Source organism: Strongylocentrotus purpuratus, unplaced genomic scaffold, assembly GCF_000002235.5.
Source record: "Strongylocentrotus purpuratus isolate Spur 01 unplaced genomic scaffold, Spur_5.0 spur5_scaffold_19, whole genome shotgun sequence".
In the NCBI taxonomy this organism is placed as follows: domain Eukaryota; kingdom Metazoa; phylum Echinodermata; class Echinoidea; order Camarodonta; family Strongylocentrotidae; genus Strongylocentrotus; species Strongylocentrotus purpuratus.
Genome location: NW_022145604.1, coordinates 14,516,435 through 14,533,705, shown reverse-complemented (window position 1 = coordinate 14,533,705; position 17,271 = coordinate 14,516,435). Strand labels below are relative to the sequence as shown.

Here is a 17,271-nt window from a genome sequence, read left to right as displayed (position 1 = left end):
TCCAGCTAGATCTAGCCAGAAGAGTCATTGGAGGGGGAGGGGGGGGGGGGGGGGTAGGCACCCCAAGCCTTCTTCTAGAACCGCTATACTGCCCCTATCCCAATACCAATCCCATAGTAATTCTTTCAATTTTCTTACCTGGCTGTAAATATTACTATTTTAACTTATTCATTTTATACATAAATTATGATGTCTGTAAGGGACCCCACTGGAAGCTCTCGAGCTTTCGTGGGTTAGTCTATATCCTGTTCAAGCTGACTTATTTTTTTTTTTAATCTGTTATTGTATACTGTTGTATGTTGGAAGCCGTTGTCGAATAAATCAATCAATCAACTAATTCGATCCCTGAATCCTAAATCCTAACCCTAATCCTAAATCCTAGGTTATATAGCCTCACAGTCAAATACTAGTACTACCGGTCAGCATATCACTTCGCCTTCACCCTAAATTCACTACAAAGTTTACTGTTCATGTTTAAATATTTAAATAATATGCTCTCACTTTTATTTCAAACTCTGTTTTCATTATAAATTACACCATTTACTTTTACCCTTTACCCGTTTCCTCTAACTTTCATCTATTCAACCCGAAATTACTAATTGTACATATAGATCAACTAGACACAGCTGGTCAGCTATGGAATAGTTTCCTCTAGGCCTACTCATTTAAAGCCAAAGTAAAACAAACAAACAACGAGATGTTATTATCAGAATATGCTTTCTTAGCATTGTCAATCTTAGAATTCTTATACAAAATGATGTACAAGGTAACATTTCTGTGTAAACTTTTCAAATGTTGTGATAATAGTTGATCATCCCTGTATATATTTCTTTCATTGAAACCATTATCATTATCATGAACATCATCGCCATCAGTTCAGTTCAGTTCAGTTCAGTATCATTTCTTTCCCTCAAAACAAAAATACAAAGAATACCTTTTTTTTTCTTCGTGCAAATGATATTTGTTTTCAGCTCGATACAATATAGATGATAATAGTAATAATTCAAAATAATGAAATGTAGTATAACATGATATGAAAATGAATGCTTTGTAGAATTAATGACAAGAAACATATTGTAAATCATCATCATTATCATCAGCATCATCATCGTCGTCATTATCTTCAGGCGCGTATGCAGGGGGGGGGATTAAACCCCCCTTGAATTTCATGTGTTTTGTGTATGTTTTTTGGGAACCCCCCCCCCCCCTTTTGAGTTTTTTTTTAATAAAATGAAGAAAAAAAAAATCCTTATAGATGACCTAAAAAAGATGACCTTACCCCACCCCAACGGTCGATGGGTCAAAATTTCAAATTTCGGGACCCCCCCCCCCCAAAAAAAAAAAAATGTCCTCTTACCCCCCCCCCCCCCCCCCCGCTTATTCAGCGGCTGGCTGATTCGTTGCGATTTTTTGAGGACCAAAAAGTGTCCTCTTACCCCCCCCCCCCCCCCCCGCTTATTCGGCGGCTAGCTGAGTCGTTGCGAAATTTTTGGTCCGACTTTGACCCCCCCCCCCCCCCTTGAAAAAAAATCCTGCCTACGCCACTGATTATCCTTATATAGTTACAAATGCATATTTGTTTATTGTGCTTGATAAATATGTGGATCTAGGCCTATTTAATAATAATAATAATACATAACATTTATTAGGTGCTTAATACTGATGTTTCTAAGCGCACAGTGTTCTGATTAAGAGAAGACTATAACCCGTAGAATTAAATTAGAAGAAAAAGCAAAAATACAAAAGTAACATAGATAAGGTAAGAAAAACAGTGGCAATCAACTAAATAAAGACAAATATGGTGCGCACCTCCATTGACCGACGCACAACTGCAATTTACAATTTGAAAAGATAGGTTTTGAGTAGAGATTTGAATTGAGATACAGAGGGGGCGCAGTGAATAAAGGCGGGCAGTTTGTTCCAGAGAGCGGGGGCAATAACTGAAAAGGCGCGGTCACCATACCGGGTGTTAGTGCGGGGTCCAGGTGTTAACAGTAATGTGGAAGATGAACGAAGTGTTCGTTTGTTTCGGGCTGCCATATTTTCAAGCAACTTCTTAGTATCATTCTTCCGCAAATAATTTTATAAAATTTGATGAAATATGATAATTTTACAATTTATCTTCTTTTTTCTAGAAAAATTGTTATGTTTATTTGCTTATTTATCATTAATTTGTCAAAAAGTACTTTTTAGTATTTTATGTTTGTCATGTTTAACGAAAATTGTTTATATTATATGGAATGCAGAAGAAAATCATGATAAATGGGGATTTTATTATTTTGACATTGGACTCACAATACCCAGCAGTAAAGGTGAATTTGTTTATTTTTTTACATTTGAAATTTGTCACAAAAATCTAGTAACCATAATTCTAATTGAAAGTACAAACGTTTTTACGAATATTAGCCTTTTTTGGCAAATATCGGGAATTCTTTAGAATTGGTGATTTTGGGGTGATTTCTTACATTTCTGGTAATGTTTTACCTGCCGTTTTGTGATATTGATCAATTCTGGCAACACTGTAGGATTTTTGTTTAGGTGACGGGCCTTGTTCTAAAGGAAAGCTTTAATTTGTGGTCTGTAAAACTATTATCAATGACAACGATGGTTTGCCTTCAATCGCCTAATTAAAAAATACAGGTGTCAGGAGTCACATGCACCCCAATCAAATGGGGCAAAATGGACAACAATGGAGAGAGAGAGAGAGAGAGAGAGAGAGAGAGAGAGAGAGAGAGAGGGGGGAATGAGCATGAAAAGCAAACTATTATTATACAGTGCGTCCCAGGAAAAACGAAGCCGAGAATAATATCGATGTTTTATCATAATTTAATCACAATTATAATTGACAAATGACACATATTATTTGGAAAGCTTAGATCCTCCTCTTTGATTTAATACTACTCGTATAATGCAAAGTTTACGCATGAGTGATTAAAATTAATTTGAAGAGAGGAAACCAAAATATCATTTGGCGGACGGTATCTGAATTTCAAAGAGAAAATCACATTTCCAGAAAGTTGAGTATCATACCCTTTCCAATGACACCTCAAGCAGGAAAAATGAACTAGGAATAACAAAGTTCTGTTCGTTTAAAGTAGTGCTTGCATTTCCATAATGTTATCAAACGAATTCGTTTTCACTGGCTGCCTGCAGTAGCAACAAATGGAATTAACAAAAGACTTAACTCCGTTTCGTTGACAATCAGCCCTGCATAAAGTCTTTCGTCTACGGCTGATTGTAAAAGAAATGGAGTTAAGTCTTTTGTCAATTTTGCTAGTTGCTACTGCAGGCAGCCAGTGAAAACGAATTCGTTTGATAACATTATGGAAATGCAAGCACTAATTGGAACAAACATAACTTTGTCATTCCTTGCTCATTTTCCCTGATTGAGGTGTCATATGAAAGGGCAGAAACTCAACCTTCTAGAAATGTGATTTTCTCGTTGAAATTCAGATACCGTCCGCCAAATGATTTTTTGGTTTCCTTTCTTCAAATTAATTTTAATCACTCATGCATGAAATATGCATTTATGAGTTGCATCAAATGAAAGAGGAGGGTCTAAGCTTTCCAAATATGTGTCATTTATTAATTATAAATGTGACTAAGTTATGATAAAACATCGATAGTTCTTGGTTTCATTTTTTTCTGGGACGCACTGTATAGGACCCCCTCCCACAAACTCCTTCTAATCGACGCTTAGAAACGTAATATTGAGTGCTATACAAATGTGTGCACTATTATTAGTATTATGGCTATAAATCGGTGCCCCCCCCCCATGATTTCAGTGCACTGCAATGGTATGGTATGGTATGGTATATTTTATTTATTCACGGTAATACAATAATTGTGCCCGCATTCAGCAAATTAAAGCTGTTTTTCAGCGAGGTCGTGACTACATGCACATACAATTCGAATGGAATATGACTGGAAGTCTGGATACACTCTATGTCAATGTCCGCCTTTGAAGGACCCTCTTAATAATGTCGCACTACTCGGTAGTCAGATGGTAAACCGAAAAACACAGTCGGGGATATTATGAATGATGAATAATTGACAACCATGGCTGTATATAATTATGCTTATTCCATTCCACCGAATGATTTTGTCTTATTAGATTTATTTGTCTTTTTCTTTATTTCTTCTTTGCTTTGATAGACGAATTATTGAACGTTCAGTCTTTATTATTGTGCTTTATTTGTCCTTGTTTATTTGTCGTCGTTTTGTTTGATTCTATAGAACAAATCGGTTCAATCAATAAAAGAACAAAAAACGTGTGTAATTCTCTCAAAAATGAAATTTAGATAACACTTTTGCAAATTGGACGTAATAAGTTAATATGTATTTATATTATATAAAAACGTCCTTTCGAGACAAAGGCCTATCTATCATCGCGGTCACCCCCGAAAAATCGCTAAAACTTGATATTTTATTCAGGAAAAACATTGTGTAATACAAAATTAGTAAACTGTAAACTTTAAACCGATGAATACTATTATTCCTAGAATACAGTCCTTTAATAGATAAACATCGGTTCCCCCAGAACGAAAAAGAAAACAGAAAAAACATGGAATCAAGTCCTCAAATTTACGTCACAATACAAATCAACCTCTACATTGTATTTACAGGAAGTATACCAGCCTGAAGAAGAAAAAAAATAACAGCATTCCTATTTCAAAGGATTACCATTTAGGATTACATGGTTTTCTTACAAAATATGCATGTCATTCCCATAAAATTACCCCACAACCCTGCTTAATTAAAACACAGAGTTTTTGCTGGTATATAGCAAGAGGTCTCAGGTTATTGTCATGCCCCAATAACTGTGATCATTTTTATTGACGCGTTTCGTTACTTTACCCGTATGTTCGTCACTTTACCCGTATGGTGTTCCCGAATGCCGACGTTTAGATATTCCGCGTTCTGACTGAGAAGTCATCTCGAATTCATTTTGAACTCATAACGTTTTCGATTGGCAAGCTAAAATCGGTATGTATTACATAACTAATTTGAATTTTAGAACAATATTGTATTTCTCTATATATTTGAATTGGTAGATTAAAAGTTTGTTTCATGAATTGAATTGTGTGTGAAGTATGATGGTCAGATCATTTTGTCTTAATGGCGCTTTCTTTCCGATTTCTGCAATTTGTTTTTCTTCTTCTGATATTTTATAATTTATTCAATTAGACTTTTGAACTATTGTAAATTGATGGATGTTTCTTCCATGAATCCCGGGTAACTCAATTTGAATTCACTTGCTGTTCGGTAGCTTACGTTGTAACGTGTCTGACACGGCCGAATGTAGCAAGCAACTACTTCGAAGATCAAGATACATTAATCTTGATCTAAGGAGACACGAACGAACGAGTAGCTTATAAAATTATATGACTTGAATCCACATCACGTATATACATACAGGCCAGCTTTCGGTAGTCTAGGATCTTCTTGCTTTGACTTAAGACGTATAGTTATGTGCACCAGTGGCGGATCCAGGGGGGGGGGGGGGGGGGGGGTGCGGGGGGCCCGGGCGGCCCGGCCCCCTGGGAAAAAAAGGTGTATTTTTACGTTTTTTAACGTCAATTTTACCTTTTTTTTTGAGATGGCCCTCCCCCGGCGCTCAAGGGGGGGGGGGGGGGTTCAATTTTTCAAATTTTCGAGGGCCAAAAAAAAAAAAAAATAGTGCTCACTGCCCCCCCCCCCCCCCCCCCCCCCACTGAGCGAAATATTAAAATATTAGCCGGCACGATTTTCATATTTCAGCAGACTACATTTCAAATCGATTTCAAATTTGGGCCCCCACCCCTAAGAAATCCTGGACCCGCGCCTGATGTGCACATTAATTTTGAATACATTAGTCTTACTTATTGATTTGTTTCTGTTGAGACGAAGCGTTTCGAAAAACCATGTCGAGCTCTTTCAATCAGCTAGTCCAAAAGAACCATATTTCTTTTGCAAAACGACTCGGGTTATAATTATGCTCGGGTCAGTTTCTATTCATCAACGATCATTGTTAAAGCAGGGCTCCCACTTAGCCGAGTTGGAGCCTCGAGTTGTGGCGAGCTGGCGCGAGCTTATGGCAAGCCGTTTTATCATTAAAACATATTTCTTGATAACAAGAATTTAATCGAGAAATAATTTTACGTTGTATAGCAATGGTAATTCTTGATATCAAGAAATATGTTTTAATGATAAAACGGCTTGCCATAAGCTCGCGCCAGCTCACCACAACTCGAGGCTCCAGCTCGGCTAAGTGGGAGCCCTGCTTAAAGTGTGGAATAAGCAAGTTATCCGAGTTCGGGGGTCATTGGGACTTATTGTTCGTTTATTACAAAAGAAGAAGAAGGAACAAAAAAGTTTAGTCTTTTCAGTTACCGTTTTGTATTTAAAATTCACTGGTGCTTATCTCAGAGCGCCTGCATGGCGATGAACTATTCAATTCACCTATACTATTCAATTGTATGGATGGAATTGAATACATTGGATGTTGTTATCTTGGACAAGCTTTCAGGTTATCAATAACAACCTTTGTTTAAATATCATAAATAAAAGTTCAAATTGTTTTTTCTAAGCAAAATGATAAATTACCAAAAGGTCAGCTTTTATTAAATATTAATTCCCAATCTAAAGGTGTCGTTGTCAGTGATAAATCGCTTTACTGGGGATGCGAAGGCCGTGGGTTTAATCCCTGGCGTGGAACATTCTTGAGCAAGGTGTTTTATTAAAAGTTGAAAATGTTAGTAACCTGTCTATAAGAGAGTTTACAGATAGCACGTGGTAGTTGGTACAAATTAATGACCCCAAATATCCACAGATCTTTTACACATGGAGAAGTTCCACTTTGAGCATTACACCCCATTCACAGTAGTTTTGAAATTTGTAGCGGCGTTGTAGCGGAGCGGCGACACCGCCATAACACCGCTACAAATGCATTCACAGTAGAAAAGTTATCCCGCTGCAGCAGCGGGATAAATATCATGTACCCATTCACGCTGCAGCGGGTGATTTTTATTACCTCCGTAACAAACACGTGTATGCATGGCTCATGACCCGCGAGTGACCCCGATATGACCGGAAATACTTCAGCGCGGGGTTTTCGATTGCTTGAAATTGCGCGCGCTAGCTGTACTTTACACACTCTATTCCTCATGTAGCTAGCTCGATCATATTACTTTTTAAAAAACTAGCATTTTTATTGCTTCCAGTCAGAATATTTTAATTTTTTGAAGTGTGAAATATTTTTATTTGGATAATTATAATATCTACATAATAATAAATCAATTTGAATCCACTGGTTACTTTATTTCTATTTCACTTTATGTTCCCCATTGCTGGAGAAAAGAGGTCAGTGATAGGTAAGTAAACAAATCACACGTGTTTGTCGCGGTGTTATAGCGGAGAGCCTTCACACTGAGTAAACACCGCGACAGCAGCGGGACTGTCCCGCTGCTGTAGCTAGGCGAGCCTAGCGATAGTTTGTCGCGGCGTTATCGCGAGGCGGTGTTATCCCGCGATAGTTTATAACGGGTCCGAGCCTTCACACTGAAGACAACACCGCGACAGCAGCGGGACAGTCCCGCTGCTGTCGCGGTGTTTGAGGCCACTGTGAATGGGGTGAATAATAACTGCCAAAATCCTAGATGTGCTTCATGAATACCTTTTGTTTGCCCTCTTGAAAAGAAAACTTCCACCTGCGTATCTTAGAATGTACCGTTGGTGCATAAATGAATAATGTTACATAACTTTCATGAGCGCATATCCAGTATTCACCTCTGGTGGGTTTTACCTTTTTGGTACAAATGAGCTTTATCTGCCCATGCGCAGATTGTATCTGTAAACTAGTGTTTTTCTACTGAGAACAGCTAGGGTATCTCACTGAGCGGCGAATGCTTGCGAACGTAGCGAATTTCGCTGGGGTTTCGACAGGGTTCTTAAAAGGTTTGCAAAAGGTTCGTTAAAGGTTTCAAGAAAGTTTGCCATATTATTATAATTATAACCTTGTCTATCGTTGCTAGGTTTAATTTATTGCATACGTCTTTGTGGAGTGCAAAATTTCCAACTATTTCATTCACCTGTTACGAATAATTGTATTTCATTAGTATGCATGCGAATTATATACAGCATTTGTTGCTGGTATACGGGACAACATGGTTTGCTCTACTTAACAACACGTAATGTATTCTGACTGCACGTCATTATTATTGCCTATTTGTCTCGACGGACACTTTTGGTACCCATGCGCAAATTAAATCGTTTCGGTTCAGCCAAGCACAATGAACACTACCCGCATCTTTTCTCTATTATAAGGGGGGGGGGGGGTATATAGCCTACTGAGACGACTAATCCGTAATGTAGACGTATATTGTACTGACAAAGTCTGTGTTTTACCGACGACAATTTAGATGAGACCATTTCAATTCTTCACCTTCTCCTCACTATTATTATTATTCTCTTTACTCTTTATTTCTATTTTTCGTTTCTTCTCAAATTCACTCTCCTTGTACGTCTCTAGAATCTCATACTACTCCGTTTTCGCCTCCTATAACACCTTTTAAATCCAGACCTACTATAATTGTGTTACTCAGTACGGGAGCCTATTCACATACAAGCTATGCTTTTTATTTAGGCTCCCCATATTTTACATTGTTCTACCCAGCCTGTTATATATATATATATATACATATTTCGAAATTTCGTACTTATTTTCCGTACATTATATTTGATTTGAAATCTCTAATTTTTCCTTTTTTTTTCTTGTGTGAAATCTATTCTTATAATAATATACCCCTGTATATATATAAAAAAGAAAGAATATAAACTGTTTTTCGATGTAAAATGTGGAATAAATAAAACTTCAAACTTCAAACTTAGAGTGCGCTCTCTCGAATAATAATATGTCGTTCATCTAAAAAATAAAACTTTCGTTCATTTAGATGACTCATTACACTTATAGCAATTTCAAATTTAGTTCCAAAGGAATACAAAAAGATTTTACCTGACGAGATTCTGATGTAGTATGGAACATCCATACAGCACCCACACTAGACACCTTCAGAGCAATTTTTTTTTTTGGTAACGATTATTATCAAAGAAATCTAATAGTCACTTTTAATAATATTGGGCAATTCTTGTATGACGCCCATGTGTGTCAGACTTGGCTCTTCTCTTTGCTCCATAAATGTTAGCCCGGCTTTACTATGGCTGCCAATCCTGCCATTATGGCGTTCTATATTTCAAGGAATTAAATCTTCCGTTATTCTTTTTCCTCACCTATATGGGTCGAGTATGGCCAATGTAGATCAATGTTTTTCAAAAGGGACATTGATCCTGCATTGTGACTGGGATTTTAAAGGTAACACAAAGTTTTTTTAGAATTTTTAAAAATTGGATTGATAATAATTCTTTAGAATGTTAATATAGTTGGATGCCTGTGGATGTATCATAAGCACTAAAAAGTAGCCCCTAGAACACTTCTGCTTTCGAGATATTGAATAATAAAAAAATTACCGGTGCTCCTGGTAAATTTCGAATATTTCAAATAGCGCCTAAGGCCATTCCATGTTAGCTGCGACAATGAAAATCTCAGAATATGCAGTTCTGATATATAATTTCTAAACGGGAATAGCAAATCGGTCGACTGTAGTCAAACATTGTTTTAAAGCTAAAGAGATATCAGTCTTGAGAGGGCGCTATACAACATAAGAGTTTATTATTTACAATTTCATCACTTTAGACTCGATTTCAACCGCGACAACGATCACTGATTAATTGTAAAATCGCATATGCTTCCAAATTCCTGACCCCATACCAAAATTGTGTAATACCATTGAGCGAATAATAACCTCTCCTCGACCCCCCCTCCCCCCCCTCTCTCTCTCTTTCCAACTCCCCCGTTTCTCTTCCCCCGCCTCTCCCTTCTCTCTCCACCCTCTCCTTCCCCTTTTCTCCCTCTCTCTCCATCTCTCCACCACCCTCACCTACTCTCTTTTTATAATTTCTTCCCTCCCCCTATATCTATGTTTTTATCTCGCACATTTTTTGTCTCGTTTCATCCTGTATACGTATAGCAATTTGTATTTACTCTGAGGCATTATTTTGTAGTGTTTACATAATAATAATGTAAGGCTAACCATAACTACAATTACTTATGCATAATGCATAAATCTTTGTCAAGTGCCAAGTTACAAATTATTCTATTCACGTTATGCATAATTGTATTTCAATAACCAGAATGTGAATGACGGACAGTATTCATTTTGTTGCTGGTATATGACAAACATTATGGCCTGCCTAACCTCACAATATTTTATGCTATTACAAAAATTAATGTAACAGCAAAAACGTGCATTAAAAATGATTACAAAACGGAAATATGGTTGATCAGTTTCTTCACTCAACCGGCGCGTTTTCATCATCTCGAGATTGCCAAATATCTCGAGATTGCCAAATAGCCCGTTATTTGGGAAATAATCCCGAAGTAACAAATCGGGTCTTCACTATCTCGAGATTCGACCTCGAAACTTGAAACTCGAACTTGAGAAATTAGCTCGAGATATTTTGCTCAGCGTTAGCGTGTATTGCTAATCTTCGGTCTAGTGAAAACGCAAGTCTTCGGTCTAAGACGCACGGGACAAATAGCTGGATATTTTGCCAAATAGTAGGATATTTTGCAAACTATCCAAAGATATCTCGGGATGACAATCCTGACCAAATACCCTTCTAATTGCTACTTCGGTCTGATGAAGACGCAAATTAGCTGGATAGTTTGCGATCGGGATAGTTCAAATAGCTGGATATTTGGCAATCTCGAGATAGTCAAAACAGGCCTGTCCTTGTGTGGTTTATTGACACTGCGCTTCTCAAACGGAGAATGATTATTATAGCTCCAGTACAAATTTGTCTGCCACTATCGTGCCTGCTCGTTGTACCGCATCGAAGACGTGAGAAAAATGAATAAAATATAACATAACGGTTATACCAGGGAGGTGAGACTTTACATGCCCTGGTTATACACTGCAGTTTTGTATTCTCATTGCGTTCTTGTCAACACGTATAGGTCTATAAAATCATATATTATAGGGCTCGGTCTAACGAGATATTTATACATTAGTTGGACTATTTTGAAGAATGTAATTCTGCATCATCCTTCTTTAAAGGTAGGTGTACATTTTGCATTTTGTGATTAACAAGTTCAATGATTTTTGCAAATAAAAGGTTCTCGTCACTTTAATCATGATCATGATTCTCCTTTTTTGTCGCCAATAATTTTGTGTCGGAGTGTCATTTTGTCTCCAGTGATCGACAAACGATATGGTAATGTATTTTGTGTGAACGTACATTAATTTCATCTCGATCTACTCAGTCCATCGGTTCCATGCTTCAAGGGTACTTTTAATAAGTTTATCTGTAATTAAAGCTGTCCTTTTATACTTATTTTTATTACCGTCTTAAGTTTCTGTCTTTAGAGCAATCCTTTGGCTGTGACAGGCCTTTGCCGGTTTCGCTGGGTGTTCGAGTCTATGATATTGTGACTAATCACAAATCGAATTCCTTTCACAGTACGTAAAGCGGTTGTATATCGGTTATGATTTCAAACGAATGGATTAAACTTAAAACTTGAGGAACTAAAGTAATGGGAATATATATATATATAGCAAAATGAAACATAATTTTGATTCTCTTTTCTTTCTCTAGACGTAACAACTACTATCTCACCAGGATTGCACCGGCGGTAACAGGAAGCAATGGAGTCCGATACTATACCTTTAGTCAGCCGTTTGGATAAGCAAAACGGAGGTCGTATCAAGGGTGAGAATATAAGAGTATTTTCTTCTCTCCCCCCCTCTTTCTATCTCTCTGTCTAAAAAAGGGTCAATTTTTAGTCATAGTGGGTTAATTTTATGTGTGTAACCCCCCCCCCCATCACTCCCCTAAAACCCCCACCCTTTGGATTTTTTAATGTTTTTTTTAAATTTTTTATTATATATAGGTTTTCCCGGCAATTTCGTAAAAGCAGCAATCAATTTCATTAACGTGCATACATGTTCGAGCAAATTTTCTCCAATCGTTGCTCCCCTGTTTCATTTTTAAACTTGTTGCATTCAATTTCGTTTCGAGTCACCGAATTGTCTAAACATGCACATTCAAATTAAAACTTGGTTCAGTCAATTTGGAAATGCGTATAAAGTTCATTTCGCCAATGTTGAGTGGGAGGTGAATTCTTTGGCGATTTGCGATTTCATTTTCGTCTATGGACTACCTCTTTCGCAATCGGGTCATTCAAATTAACACTAGACCTCATAATCATATGAATTATAGTATGAGGCTCGATATTTATTCGGATATTCAGTATTTGATGTTCATTTATTTATTCTTTTTCTCTATATGATCTTTCCTGACATGATTCACATTCTACAATCTTATTTGTCTGATATATTTATATTGCATTATATGTTTTCTCTTTCTTTCGACATTCTTTATTTTTGTTGAAAGATCAGTTTCTCTATATTCATATCTTCATATTATAAATATAAAGGGGTTATTTTTTAAATGGTTTCTTTTGATCAATCTTGATTGAGTAGGTGATCTTTCTTTCTTTTCATTTAACATCTTTTTCTTTATTCAACATTGTTTCCATGTCTATTCAACCTAAACTCTACCTCTGTCCAAGATCTGTTTATATATAGCTTGTGCTTAGAAGAGAAGTCATAAATTGTGCACCTTCTCTGGGGACAGTTACCTGTGTAAAGACAGAACGAATACGCATGTCATTCTTCCAAGTAAACTTTGCGTAAAATTATTCAAACAGAAGTATATTAAGTGACAAATTAACATCAAATGAAAAGCAATGTACAAATGTCACATAATTATGTATGCCTAATCACGAAATTAAATGCACGAAGACATACCACCGTCTGTCCGGCGCGAATTTGACCGCGCAGTATTGCACGCTTTTCTATTATTGAATGCTAGTTTTGCACGTCTCCGTGACAAGAGTATGACTTGAATGAACGTAATGTTAATTCGGATGCTAAGTTTACGAAGTTGGGCGGGAAAACCTATATTTAAAAAAAAAAAAAAAAAAAAAATATTCCGATGGCTGACCTAAAAAGGTGACCTTACCCCCTCCCCCCCAACGGAGCCAAATGTCAAATTTTCAAATTTCGAGACCAAAAAAAAAAGAAAAAGTGTCCTCTTACCCCCCCCCCCCCCCCCCCCCCCTGCTTATTCAGCGGCTGGCTGAGTCGTTGCGAAATTTTCGGCCCGATTTATAAATGTTAACCCCCCCCCCCCCCTTGAAAAAATCCTGCGTACGCGCCTGGATTTGGGTATCAATAATTCTTTGCAGATCCAAATAACATCCCTAACAAAATTAATCATGCCACACATATCAAATATGTATCAAAGAACAGGCGCGCGCGTGTGTGTATGTGACTTTGTTTCTGCAAAAAGCAATGCATCTCATTTGAGACATTCATTCTCTCACTTTGATACTTTTGCGCAAGTCGATTTTTGCACTGTTGTGAACACATACCACACAAAAATGATACCAAACGATTCGGAATATAACACTTTTTTAAAACATGTCTGATAACCTTTCGTTCATGATAGGCCTAAAACCTTCCGGTCATAGCTGACTTTTAAAATAAATGACAATTTTCTGAGTGTAAACTCTTTTTTTGGACTCACGCGGAATAGAGTTTGAGTTTGAAGATTATTTTGCATAATTATAGTCTTCATAGTCATATTGTCATTTTTATTCTTCTTAAAAATTGAAGTTAGTATAATTTTGGAAAAAATAAATATAGAGGCATCAAGCAGTTAATTGGCATATTGTAACGCTTCTCAAATTCCTGGCAAATATTGCAGCGATCGCAATAATTAGGATGTAGGCTGTGGAACTCCGAATCAGCGTCAGCTTTCTTCTAGTCGAATTATAAATGCAACTGTGTGCGCTATAGTTCAGTGCTATAATGTGAATGCACCAAGACTATAGTAGGCTTAACAAAAAAACGCTGTTGTATTCACTCACAATGCATAAAGTCTACCGTAAACGGGATTGTTTGCCCTTTGCAACCGACCCCAAAATCTTGAAATCTACGGTCGGCTTTTTATTAAAGTTTTTTTTTTTTAACCTTTTTTTTTTAGAAAAATAAAGTTAGTAGACCTAGGTCTAATGAATTTAAAAAAAAAATGTCTTTCAAAACTGAAAAATATTAGACCAAAGAGGGAAAAAAGCAACGACAAAAAAAAAAAAAAAAGAAAAGAAAGAAAATCGACCGATGGAGCGACGTATACTCAGGTACTGGCACCAACATAATTTTGGCCTAATACTGAGCGCGCGTGCCCCCCCCCCCCCCCCTCCCCTCCCCCCTCCTCTACGCAGTAAATTATGAAAATGAAATTGTGGATAGGTCTAGGCTATCCTTGTGCTCGACAAGTCTAGGTTTGAACGATTTTTGTTAGTTCTGTTATCCATGTTAATATACTGCGTTGAGTCAGTTATAGAATAGAAGAGATAGAATTCATCGGCTCAGATTACGACCCGCCTATATACTGGGGTAGACTATATGAGAGTACAATTAACACATTTACATGTCAAGATAATGATAGAGGCCAAATACGCAGAATACAGAATACAACAAAACAGCAATGTAACGTCGATGAAAAGGAATGATCTAAACCTAGGCTATGCTAAACATAAATACAATGTTATAAAATATGGCAAGCATACATGAAAAGTGGGGTTAATACCACATGAACAATATAAATACCCCCTCCCCCCCCCCTCCCCCTCCCCCAAAACAAAACCCAATTCAGTTTGAAGATGCTAACGCCAATTAAAACGAATGGGACTGTACATTGTCATTGCGCAGTTTGACTCCAGCTCGATTTAAGTAAGACAAGACTTAAAATGTAGTTCGATATTAAATTTGTAGCCTAACAAGTGGCAAATATTTGTATTGGGTGATACCTAGCAATGCTAATGATCTTCGAGGTATTGTTGTGAAAACAAAGGTCATTTTAGGGCCAAGTTTCCACGGCGTACGCACGATCGAGCACTGCATGCACAGCGCACGAATATAGTCGTTAATTCTCCCGACCTGTCAGCTAAGCTTCTGTGGCGCAATTGGCTAGCGCGTTCGGCTGTTAACCGAAAGGTTGGTGGTTCGAGCCCACCCAGGAGCGACTGTCTCCTTTTTTTTTTTCTTCTATTTTTTTTTTTATACTTTGACTGAAAAAATAACAGTATTCCAACACTCAATATTTAGGCGAAAAAATTAGCCCACCAAGTTAAATATTACAATAATCTGATATATTGTAGTATATTATATAGGCATATAATTATACAGGTATTTTGTCTTCTTCTATCTACCCTCCCACATGGTTCCTTATAAATTATCAACATAATAATTTTCACAAAAGATAGATACAGGCACCACTCCATGACCTGTCATATAGATAGTTAAACAATAACATATGCCATAATAACCTCGGCCGCACAGCGACATACAAGATATAAAACTTGAATTATTTACCGTGCGCATATAAAACATTATTTCATCCTCATTACATGAATGATACAAATATCCATGTTGAAAATTTATCATTTTCATCATCATTATAGCAACTCTTTTAAATAAAAAATTGAAAAATATTTCATCTGTTTTTAAATTAATAATAATATATGCGTAATTAATACGTCTACTATATTCATGCAAGTTTAGAAATAATTATGCTCCCCAATTTCACAGCGTTCAAATCACTGGTTAAGAAACAAAAAGAATTGGAATATCCGTCAGCCAAAAAGAGAAGTAAATTGCCTAGTCACTTTAAAAATGGCGTTTTGACCTTTAAGCTTTTGTGTCATCATAATAGACTTCTTTTTCCTCTTTGTTTTTAATATGATCTTACAGTGATCTTGTTATGTAATATTTTGTCTTTTGTACTCCCATGTTTACTTCTGTACATATTCCTGTGCCCCTTTATAGATGCAAGTATTTATTGTTACTTCAACCTCTTTTTTTCTTCCCCCTTTTACATTGCTGTTAGTTATTTTTCCATAGTCAAATAATTTTACATTATTTACTTGTGTGCATATAATTTTTTTTTTTTTTTTTTTTTTTTTTGGGGGGGGGGGGGGAGGGGGGAGGGGCGGTTGTGTGTTTGAGTGTTAGTATGAGAGTGTTGATGGTGTGTGTGTGTGAGGGGAGGGGGTAGAGCGGATTGTCTCATTCCTCGACTTTGCTCCTCCAACCTGTTGGTGGTCTGGAGTTTCCATTGTACCTGTGAATGGCTTATTTTTTACTCCTTTGTCTTCATTTTGGGCCCAACGAAATTTTCAGTTTCTGATGCAATGCTATCTCGAGGTTCTTGCTTTTGTACTTGTAATTGTTATAATTCTAATTTTTTTTATTACGTGTACTCTGCCTTTTTTTTTCCCCAGATCATCTCAATCGTTTGTAAATATCTTAATTTGTCATTAATTTCTTTTGTAACACAGCATTTGTATTTTTTTGGAAAGTTTGTATATGTTATGATTTGATTTCTTAATAAAAACATAAATAAATGTTTTGTACACTGTTTTGTTTTTGTTATATATTTTATAGGCAATTGTTGGAACTTGTGTGTATTAACAGGGACTGTCTCGACAAAACCCTACGGTTTCATTTGCAAGTTCCCCAATTCATTTCTATCGATTAACTTTGTATGATTCCGGTATATTTGTAGACATATTTACATTTATGTGTGTTCTCTGTTTTCTATATTGTATAAAATCTGTATTTTATACCTTCATAACATGTGTTTTTTTATGGATTTGAATTAGAATAAAACTTGAAACTTTAAGATATATCAATTAATTGCAAATCCGTGAAACATTAGCTATAATAAATATTTACTTCATTATCCTTGTTCCCAGTATTTTTTTTTACTTGTAATAAAAAAATTGATAACGTTTTAAGTTAGTGACGTAGCTCGAGGTAGGAGGGGGGGGGGTTCAAAAGGGCACATGCACCTCCCCCAATCGAATTGCGAGAGAGAGAGAGAGAGAGAGAGAGAGAGAGAGAGAGAGAGAGAGAGAGAGAGCACGGTCCTGGTTCAAATTCAATTTTCTTTAAAATGTTAACACCTGGTACTAAATAATTTTTCCGTCATGATTGTGATTGCCATATGATTCCAGGCCAGTAGCCACGGGGGGGGGGGGGGGGGGGGGGGGGGGGGGGGGGGGCTAAAATTCAACCGTATCATTGCTAAGATTGATTTTTCCTAAAA

At 36.8% G+C, this 17,271-nt stretch overlaps 1 non-coding gene across 1 annotated transcript; it reads left to right on the top strand.

The window, feature by feature from the left end:
• Positions 1 to 15,112: 15,112 nt before the first annotated feature.
• Positions 15,113 to 15,186, top strand: TRNAN-GUU. The gene has a single exon. It is a non-coding gene; the product is annotated as a tRNA-Asn (tRNA).
• Positions 15,187 to 17,271: the final 2,085 nt, after the last annotated feature.